Source organism: Grammomys surdaster, unplaced genomic scaffold, assembly GCF_004785775.1.
Source record: "Grammomys surdaster isolate TR1022 unplaced genomic scaffold, NIH_TR_1.0 126163, whole genome shotgun sequence".
NCBI lineage: Eukaryota > Metazoa > Chordata > Mammalia > Rodentia > Muridae > Grammomys > Grammomys surdaster.
The window spans coordinates 7,235,253-7,244,683 of record NW_021620970.1 but is presented as its reverse complement, the minus strand read 5'-3'; the positions used below and the strand labels follow the sequence as shown (position 1 = coordinate 7,244,683).

At 43.6% G+C, this 9,431-nt stretch overlaps 1 protein-coding gene across 2 annotated transcripts in view; it reads left to right on the top strand.

The window, feature by feature from the left end:
- The first annotated feature begins 453 nt into the window (after nucleotides 1–453).
- Heatr5a (HEAT repeat containing 5A) overlaps nucleotides 454–9,431 on the top strand; it is a 98,476-nt gene continuing 89,498 nt past the window's right edge. The window contains exon 1 of one of the 2 annotated variants that reach the window (XM_028757465.1): nucleotides 454–571. The gene's annotated coding sequence lies outside the window, so the exon portion shown is untranslated. The remainder of the gene's footprint in view (nucleotides 572–9,431) is intronic. The other variant, XM_028757464.1, reaches the window with a different exon arrangement.

Sequence of the window (9,431 nt, the reverse complement as noted above, 5' to 3'; positions counted from 1 at the left end):
AACAATTACACTCAAACTCCTGATTATAATGGAAAAACACATCTGACTCAGAGTCACGGACTCCGCGTGTGATCTTCATATAGTCCTTTTACACTTAGGTCCCCTTCAAGGTTCTTTAGGTTCCCTTCCTCGGGTAAGATTCCATCTTATCCTCCTTCAGCTCCGGCCTTGCCTGAATTTTTCCAGGCTCCTGAAGTGTCTGCCTTCTAAGCCGCAAGTGTAGATTCTGGCTGGCGACAAAAATAGACAAAAAATAGTTGTGGCCGGAATCTCCGGACTGCCAGAGAGCACGTTGTCCTAGAAGTGACTTCGGTCTCAGGCTCTCCCATCGCTCTCTCGGCGGTGGAGTAGTGATGCCTGCCACAGTGTGCGCTCTCTGGCTCGGCGGGCGGCTGGCCAGCCTGGGCGCGGGAGGGGCCGGGCGCTCCCAATGGCCGCTCCCGCCGCGCTGTCAGCCCCGCCCGCCCTCCCGCTCTGCAGTCGCCGGCGGTGAGCCGGGTGCTGCTGTGCTGTCGCGGAGCCGGTAACGTGGCACAGCCGGGACAGGTGTGAGCTCAGGGCGTCTCTGCAGGCAAGTCGGGAGACGCGGATTGGAGGCTGGGGGCGGCGTGCTTAGGGGCTGGGGAAGGGCGGCTGGAGCCGGGTGGCGCGGGACCCGGGTGGGCGCGGTGCAGAGGCTGAGGACCCGGCCCGGGTGGGACCGAGCCGAGGGGGACGGGGTCCTGGCTGCAGGCACAGTCGGGACACGGGGGCTGACTGCGGCGTGGCGCGTTTCCCCATAGTACAACAGGTAGGCGGGGTCGGCCGCTGCGGGGCCGGGACGCGGGAGCGGAAAGTCGGGGACCAGGTCGGCTGCCCCGCGGCTGGGGACCCGCCCTGCAGCACCGGGTCGGGCCCCCAGCAACAGAGAGTGGACATTGCCTTCTGTTGCCAGAAGTTTCCTGGTCTTCTTAAGAAGGAAAGCCTTCGCCCGCGGCGTCTGCGAAGTCGGTGGAAACATTTGTTTTTATTTTCATTTATTTGCTTATTTGACTTTTCAGCTAGCAAGAGATCATCGTCTCAGGTGGTTGCAAATCTTTAGGAACTTCGTAAAGCACCTTATGGTACTTAATACCCATAACGTGTACGTCTGGCAAGTTAAGGGAATTTGAACTGTCAAGTCAGACAAATCAGATGGCTTGCTGTCCTTTGGGTTGTGCGGTGGATTATAAAAATGCTAGTCGCCCTAAAGGAACTTAAGAGCCTAGAGATAACGAGAAGTTTAAGGAAGAAAAAAAAAAGCCCTATGCAGTTCAGGACTTTAACAAACAATGCTGGGAGATTAACTTAAGTTAGAGAAAGAGTCATTAGCGCAGGGTTGTCTGGTTTTATTTCCCAAACGTCTTAGAAACAATGTCTGAGTATGAGGTTTGATTATTTATTTGAGACGGGGTCTCAAACCTGTCTCTGCCTCCAGAGTGTTGAAATTTACGGGGCGTGCTAACACACAGGGGCAGAGAATGAGATTTAGTAAGCATCCAAACTAATATTCGCCTTGTTTTAGAGCCAAACAAAACAAACCAAAACAACAAACAAACAAACAAAAAACAAGTAAAGCCAGGCTTAGCATTGCACAACTGTAGTTTTAGTGTTTAGGATGTTGAGGCAGAAAAAAGGAGAGTTTCCAGCCAACCTAGGCTTAGGTAGAGAGAGTCACATCGGCTAACTTAGTTTCAAAAACCACACACACACACCAGAAAGCAAGGAGGCAGTTTTACTAAGGGGCAGAGACTATTGGAGAGTGCGTTTGTTGTGGAATGCACTTATTTTACATAGATAACTTGTAGGTCAGGAATAAACTCCTGGCTTTAACTTTTGGTACTCTTTATGAATCCTTGATTAAGTCACCTTTACTTCAATTATTCTGGTGTTTGATGTTAGTAACAGAAAAATACAGAGTTCCAAAATAATGGGGTGGTGGTGGTAGTAACGTGCACATTTATGTAAAAGCTCTTGCACCCGTGACTGTGCAGAGGTCAGGTGCCCTATTCTCACTTTCTCCTTTTTTGAAGCGGGGTCTCTCCTTAAACCTGGAAAAAGCCCTAGCAGTCTTTCTGCCCGACACAGCAATGCAGTTAGAAGCTTTAGCCTGCCTTCACCCACGTTTTTTGTGGGTTTGATCTCGGACCTTCATTTTTGCCCAGCCAGCCTTCTTACTTGCTGAACCATCTCCCCAGAATCCCAAAGTACCTTTAACTTTTCTTAATTATTATCTAAATTTAACACCATCAATGTAAACTAATGAATGTACTCTCTGTGGGGAAAATTAAGGTCCCTTGTCTTTGTCCTGTGCGTTTTTATCTTCCACCCTCCATTCTTTGCAGCTTAATTTTTAAGAGGGCAGTTGCTACCAACCTCCATTAGCCTTTCTTAGGAATAAACTAAGGGGTTAACTTCTGAATAGTCTAGATTCAACTCTTCTAATTACCTGATAACCTATTTAATGATGTTTAGAATCCCTTCTGAGGATTCTTTGGAATTCTAGATCCAGTGTAGTGTTATGAGAGGCATGGCTTTTCTGCCTAGTTTGTGGTTATATCATTTCAGCAGTGTTGGACTCTTGGGAGTGAAAAAAGTGAGGATATTTTTTATATGTTTCTGGTTGCTTTTTTTTTTTTAATTTAAGCATCAATCTCCATCTCTCCCTCCTTCATACTAGGAATCAAGTTCAGGGCCTTGAGCCTCATCCCGCTCTTTTTAACATAACATTCATGATATCTATCATAAGTTAGCTTTGCCCCAAGCTTTTCTTTTAAGCATGGCTAATGACAGTATTGGATTACTAGATCAGGTAAAATATTGAGATGTCAGTGTAGACCTGAAATGGGGAAGGTGTTTCTATAGCAAGAATCAAATTGAATTGCTTCTTGGCCTTTTAAGGATCAAGTGTAAAACAGAATGAGCTATTAGAACTCTGAACAAATACTCAGCCTACTGAAATTGGATGTGTGTCCAGAATTATGTTTTTTTTTAAAGCATCTGTATAGGTACAGATTCTCTCAATCTTAATTCCAAAGTCCAAAAATCTTTCAAATGTTTTTTTTGTTAAACTCATTTGTTAGCAAGGCTTGAACTGATTAAGGTGCTATTTGTAGTCATTATGTGTCATGTGTGTGTGCGTGTGTGTGTGTGTGTGTACAAACATATATATGTACATGTACATACATATTTATTTCTACATCAAATATATATATTTGTTATATTATTATATATTTCTACATCAAATATATACATATATTTGAGATATATATATATATATATATACATATATATATATATATGATGTAGAGATAACAGTTTGGTGACAGAGGGCTTCCCATGTCAGTATGGAGGTTTGATACAATAGGTGGTATATTTTCTCTGTGAAATGGGTGGGCCATGACAATAGCTGCTGGAAGGCGGAGAAATAAGGAGTTATTCCAAGAAGCTGTCATTGTAAAATGAAGAGTGAGTGAAACAGGGAGTGAGAAGCAGAGTCTGCCAGGAAAGCCCTCAGGGTGGTGCGGCTCCAAGAGATGAGCTATGTGCGGAGTTCTGTGCTGGGTATTCTGTCCAAGTTATGAATTATAAGTGGAGCCATCATGCATCTTGGCCATGATGTAGAACCATGGAACTGGAATCGTGGAGATGAACTGGACTGTTGGTAAAGGGTGAGTCTGTGAGTGTTAACAAGATTGAGAGCCGTGGGGGATGGGGGATCTAAAGCAAACTGCATCTAACAGTGAAACAAGGAAGTTCGGGGTGGCAGATTGTGCAAGCACCAAATAAAAGGACAGTTTTTTTTTTTTTTTTGAAAAGTGAATAAGATTTCCTGTCCTAGCTTGCAAATTCTGCTGTGCTTGGGATTGATGGCATCTTGTGTTCTCGACAGTGCCTTATTTCTCTGCTTTTAAAGATAGCTCTATTGAGGTGTTCCATTTATTTCATCACTGTTAGCTGCCTGCTCTGGATTATTCCGGCTCTCAGGAGGTTTGCCCTTTCACATTTAATGTAGTATGCTATTCTACTCTGGCTAAAACTGAGATAGCTGGATTATTAATCATGTCAAAATGGAATGAATAGGCACTGAGGGATTATGTCCAAGTTATGAGATCTCAAACAATGAATTGTTGTTTAGACTGCTTGGTATTTTTACTTTCTGATACTAGACTTTCAACTAGGTACCAAATACTGTACATTGTGACATTTAGAGGACTGTTGGGGGAGATGCAGACAAGGAAACTTCTTTTACCTTTGTGCCTTTGGGTTCTTGGATGTCCAGATGCAGTCTTCCATTCCAAAATGAGATGGGAGAGTTTGGTATGTAGAATAGAGAATGATTTTTTTTAAAAGAAATAATAACCAAAGCCGAAGTAATACTTTCAGTACTTTGCGACTTTCCATCCAGGTTGAGAAGACTCTCTGGAAGTGATGTCTTTGAAGAACTTAGCACGTTAATGAAAAGCTTCAGAGTGCTGGACATAGAGCAGAGTAAAGAGAAGGGAAGGAAAAGCTGGCTGTAAGTTTTATAAGATGCCTCAGCAGCTGTGGTAGGCACTGTCATCCACAGCAGCCATTAGAAACCGTATAGAGTAGCTAAGGAGCACAGACATTGAAACTGGATGGACAGAGATGCTACTTCCTTCTATGTAAACAGTGTTTTAGCTCCTGTCTCTCAAGGTCCCTCCTTCTTTACTTCCTTCTTTGCTGGTGATTAAACCCAGGGTCTCATGCCTGCTGTGTAAGGGCTTTACCATGAGATATACCCCAGCCTAAAGGCAGATTTGTCTTTGTCTATTATAATAGACACATCATATTTTATTACATTCTATTATATTACCGCACCACAGGTCTGTAAAATAGCTGCTTTGGTGAGCTACAGAGAGTGTGAGTCAGTTAGTTTTCAACTTGACAGAAACTAGACTCGCCTGAATAGGGACCCTCAACTGAAGAATTGTCCTGATTACTAACTGATGTAGATGGTCCATGCACTACGGGCAGTGTTATCCCTAGGCACATGGGCCTTCTTGTATAAGAAAGATAGCTGAGCAGGCCAGTAAGCGGTGTTCCTCCATGGTCTGCTTCAGTTTTCAACTCCAGGTTCCCAACTTTATCTTGCCCCGGCTTCCCTTAGTGACGGTCATCGATGGAAGGATGAAACAAATAAACCTTTTTATCTCCAAGTTGGTTTTGGTCAGTAGTTTTTATTTTGTTCTGGTTGATTTTGGTTTGGTTTGGTTTGGTTTGGTTTGGTTTTTCAAGACAAGGTTTCATTATGTATTCCTGGCTGTCCTAGAACTGTAGACCTGGCTCTGTAGACCAAGCTACCCTCAAACTCACAGAGATCCACCTGCCTCTGCCTCCAGAGTTCTGGGCACCACTGTCCAGCATTGGTCAGTGTTTTATCATAGCAACAGAAGGTAAACTAGGACAGACATTGGTACCAGAGGGTGGGACGTTGCTGGAAGGACTTGGCAGTGTGGTCTTTTACGCCTTTGACTGTTTTGTGAGTATTTGGGACCTTGGGTTGGAAAAGCCATTGAGTGTTTCCTTTAAAGAACTGGTTTGGGAGCTTGGGAGATAAGAATGCTGGCAGGAATGCAGATAGCGGAGGCCTGGCTTCTGAAACCTCAGAGGGAAGTTTGAGAATGTCTGAAGGTTATGAAGGCCATTCATGTGATATATTTCAATTAAGAATGTATGAAAATTACACCTTTGATTTACTGGGACAATAGATGCTGGTTAGCTAGAGCTGAGAAATCATCTGTGATCTGGGGAATATTTCCTTAGGGTCGGCACACAGAAGCTGTGGTTCGGAGGGCTTTAAGGCTGCATCTCAAACTGGCAGCTGACCATAGTGAGGTATAAGTGTCCTCTGTGGTACTGGTTTTAGAGGCATGAAGGTAAAGGACTGGAGGGGTTATGTGGAGAATCTGAGGCTTGACACCATGTAGCAGGTCAGAGTCCCTGAAGAGAGGTTAGGAGGCCATTGGTGAAGGTACAGTCTCTGTTACAGACCCCAGCATATTAAGGATGCCAGGACCATGGGGTGACTACTAAGCTGGTGTGAGCCTGTGAGACAAGGGTTGTGTGTGTGTGTGTGTGTGACTGTGTGTGTGTGTGTGTGTGTGTGTTATAGGTGGCAGAGCTAGAGAAATGGAGCTGCCCAAGCCCAGAAGATTGTGAGTTCCAGATGCTGGACATTGAGCCAAGGAATTTGATTTACACAGCTGGATGTTTTTCATTGATTTTAGTATAGCTTTGCTTGGTTTTTCCCTCTTGGAATAGGAAGTGTGGATCTTATTTTTAATTATACAGGAGCTCTCAGTTGAGAAACAGGCGATAAAAGGTCAATTATAGGAAGATCAAGAAGCTTTATTTAAGAAATAGCAAGCTTTATTTTAGAAAATGAATATTGCACACTTAGTTGCCACCATAGTAAGTGATTATAAATATTGGCAGCCGCTGACCTTGCTGCTGGCATTAGAGTCGGAGCAGCAGTTAAGGAAGTCATTTTCTTTTCAAGCAACGACTAACTGTACTTTGAAAAATAGATCTGAGCCAGGTGTGCTGCTGCCTGGCTCGTCCCAGCTCCCCAAAAGGTGAAAGTAGGATCACACATTTAAGATTCGCTTAGATAGCATAGCAGGCCTCATGTCAGAAAGGAAGCGCATGTCTAAACACATTACTGCATATGTTCACTTTTAGTAGATAAATCAGTTCATAGTCTCCACAGAGGATGAGTGGAAGAGAAAAATTAGGGCAGCGAAGTTCCTCTGTGTATGGAGAGTGCGGTTGTATTAAAATTTAAAGGAGGCAGCTCTGCATCCGTAGACATCCTCCTAAAAGCCAGACTCGAGGTCGGATCCTCTGTCTGCAGTGTGTCTGCTCATCCCACTGTGAGCGAGCGAGTGAGCGCAGGTGTGCAGCCCTCAGGTGGCTGGAGGTGGGAAGGGATGCCGCAGGAGCTGCTGCCGCCTTTGAGGGAGGCTGACATGAGGGCTGCATGGAAGGCACGAGTGGGAACGTTGTGCCCTGCTTATGGGCTCCAGCTTTTCTGCTGAATTATTTATTATCTCATTGTATTAGCTATTTTGCTTCTTGATAGATCATTTTACACCACAATATTGCTGCTGTCTAAGGAAAAAAAAATGTCTTTTCAGCAGTACTCTTAACCTCCTGAAAGGGTAATTTGATTCTTAGATTGTCATTTACCCTGGTGATTATAAGATCATCTCTGTGTGCACTAAGGTTATTTTTCCTCTAGAGTCTTAGATATTAAGGACAAAAGTACAGTATGCTTAAGTTTCTTATGAGAAAGTATTTCTTTCTCTAGCATTTTTAAATTCTGTCCTTAATTGTGAATATTTTAGCCAGTTCATTTTATAATTCTTTTTCCTTGTGTGTGTGGTGTGCATACATATAAGCATGTTTGGGATTTGGGGAGCATGTGTGAGGGGGCTGTGCAGGCAAATACCTGAGCATGCCTGTGGGGGCTGGGAGCTGACCTCAAGAATCTTCTTCAGTCATGTTCCACCTTATCCACTGAGGCATGGTCTGTAAGTTGAACCCAGAGTGCCTTATATAGTTAGTCTGGCTTGCTCCAAGGATCCCACTTCCCTCCCCCAAATGCTGGGATGGTAGGCAGGTCCCCAAGCCCACCTAGCATTTACAAGGATGGGTTCTAGGATCCTGGTTCTGATCATCACACTTGTGTGGCAGGTTCACGCTGAGCCATTTAGGTATTTTAAGAAAGGAAAGCTAGAATTCATGTTATTTCTGTAAAAATTAATTCTTAGCAGCGTTGTTTATATCGATCTTTTGGTTGGTTCTGTTTTTATTTTTATTTTTTTTATTTATTTTTTGTAAACAGGATTTGATATAGCCCAGGGTGGCTTTGGCTCACCTGTGTGTCTACGGATAGATAATCCTGAACTATTATTGCCTCTGCTTCCTAAGTAGTGGGGCCACCCACCACACCACCATACCTGGTGTTTGCATCATTCTTTGCCCCTTAAAAGTGACACTTTGGAAAACTAAGTTGGGTTTGTTTTGTTTTTGAGTGGCTCTGGGTGCCGCATCCTACATAGACAGTGTTAAGCACCTTGGCAGTACGGATTGGGAAGAAGTCACCCAGATGACTAGAGCACAGATGTGAGGCGACAGAGCCAGACACAGGTAGTTTTCTCATCAGGGACTTGTCCTGGAATCTAGACATGGGTTCCAAGCAGCTAACGAAAGTAAGATAAGGTGTGGGAATTCACTCAAGCCTTTAAGGGACCTTCAGATACCTAGTAATTATGATGATATGGTAGTGTAAGTATGTTATACTAGGAATCACTCAGAAAGGGAAAAAATAAACATAAAAACCATCCTACATCTCACACTTGGTTTTCTTATATATCTTACTGGCGTTTCCATTAAAATAATTAGTTTGCTTAGTGAACAATAAGGCATGCATTTTTATATATTTTAATTACCTATAGCAGTCAACTTTAATCTTCTTAACTATTTAATTTGATTCTTTTTGATGCATTAGAGAAGTCATCTTCTGTGTATGCTACCTCACATATACTTCATGTTATTGATGATAGCTGCTTCTCCTACAGCTGCTGTGACACTGGTTCCTAAAAGAGGTCCTAGGTAGGCTCCTGGGCTCATGTGGTCCTACTCTGTCAGCTGCCTCAGTGGCTGGACTAGATGCTTGTGTCTTCACACTGGAGCAGTAGTATTTTTAATAAAATTAATTTTAGTGGGGTATGTGTGTATGTGCGATCATATTTGTAAACAAGTCAGAGGACAACTTGCAGGAGTCAGTCTTCTCCTACTCTGTGGGTCTTGGGATTTGAACTGAAGCTGTCAGGTTTGGTGACAAACACTTTGACCTCTCACCCCTCTCTCTGGCTCTCGAATGGTTTGTTTGTTTGATGGTTGGTCGATTGACTTGTCAGAAAAAAATGTTTCTTCACAACTAAACTCAGCTAAGGTGACCCTGCTTGGGGACAGGGGATGACACTAAACCCCTGAAGAGGCAAGTGGTTCTTCATTAGACAAGAGCAGACACTCTGGAGACCCACACCAGAGACCTAGGCCGTGGTCAGCGTCACTACAGGATTTCAGTAGTGTGCCTAGATATTCATTCACTTGTTAAATACCTGTGACACATTTAATACAAGGATGCCATGGATGCTGAAAGTCTAACATAGGCACTTATTAGCTGACCCTAAAACTTGGAGGATATAAGTGGGTTATCTCTTGGTTTTAGTGATTTGTTTTGTTTTGTTTATTTGCCTGTTGACAGTCTGCCCTGTTTGGCCTGTCTGTCCTTTTGAAAGTAGACACTGAGTGGGAAGATGGATTTGGGTCAGCTAACTGGAACTACTATTACTATTGGGACCTTTGTGGGACTGACC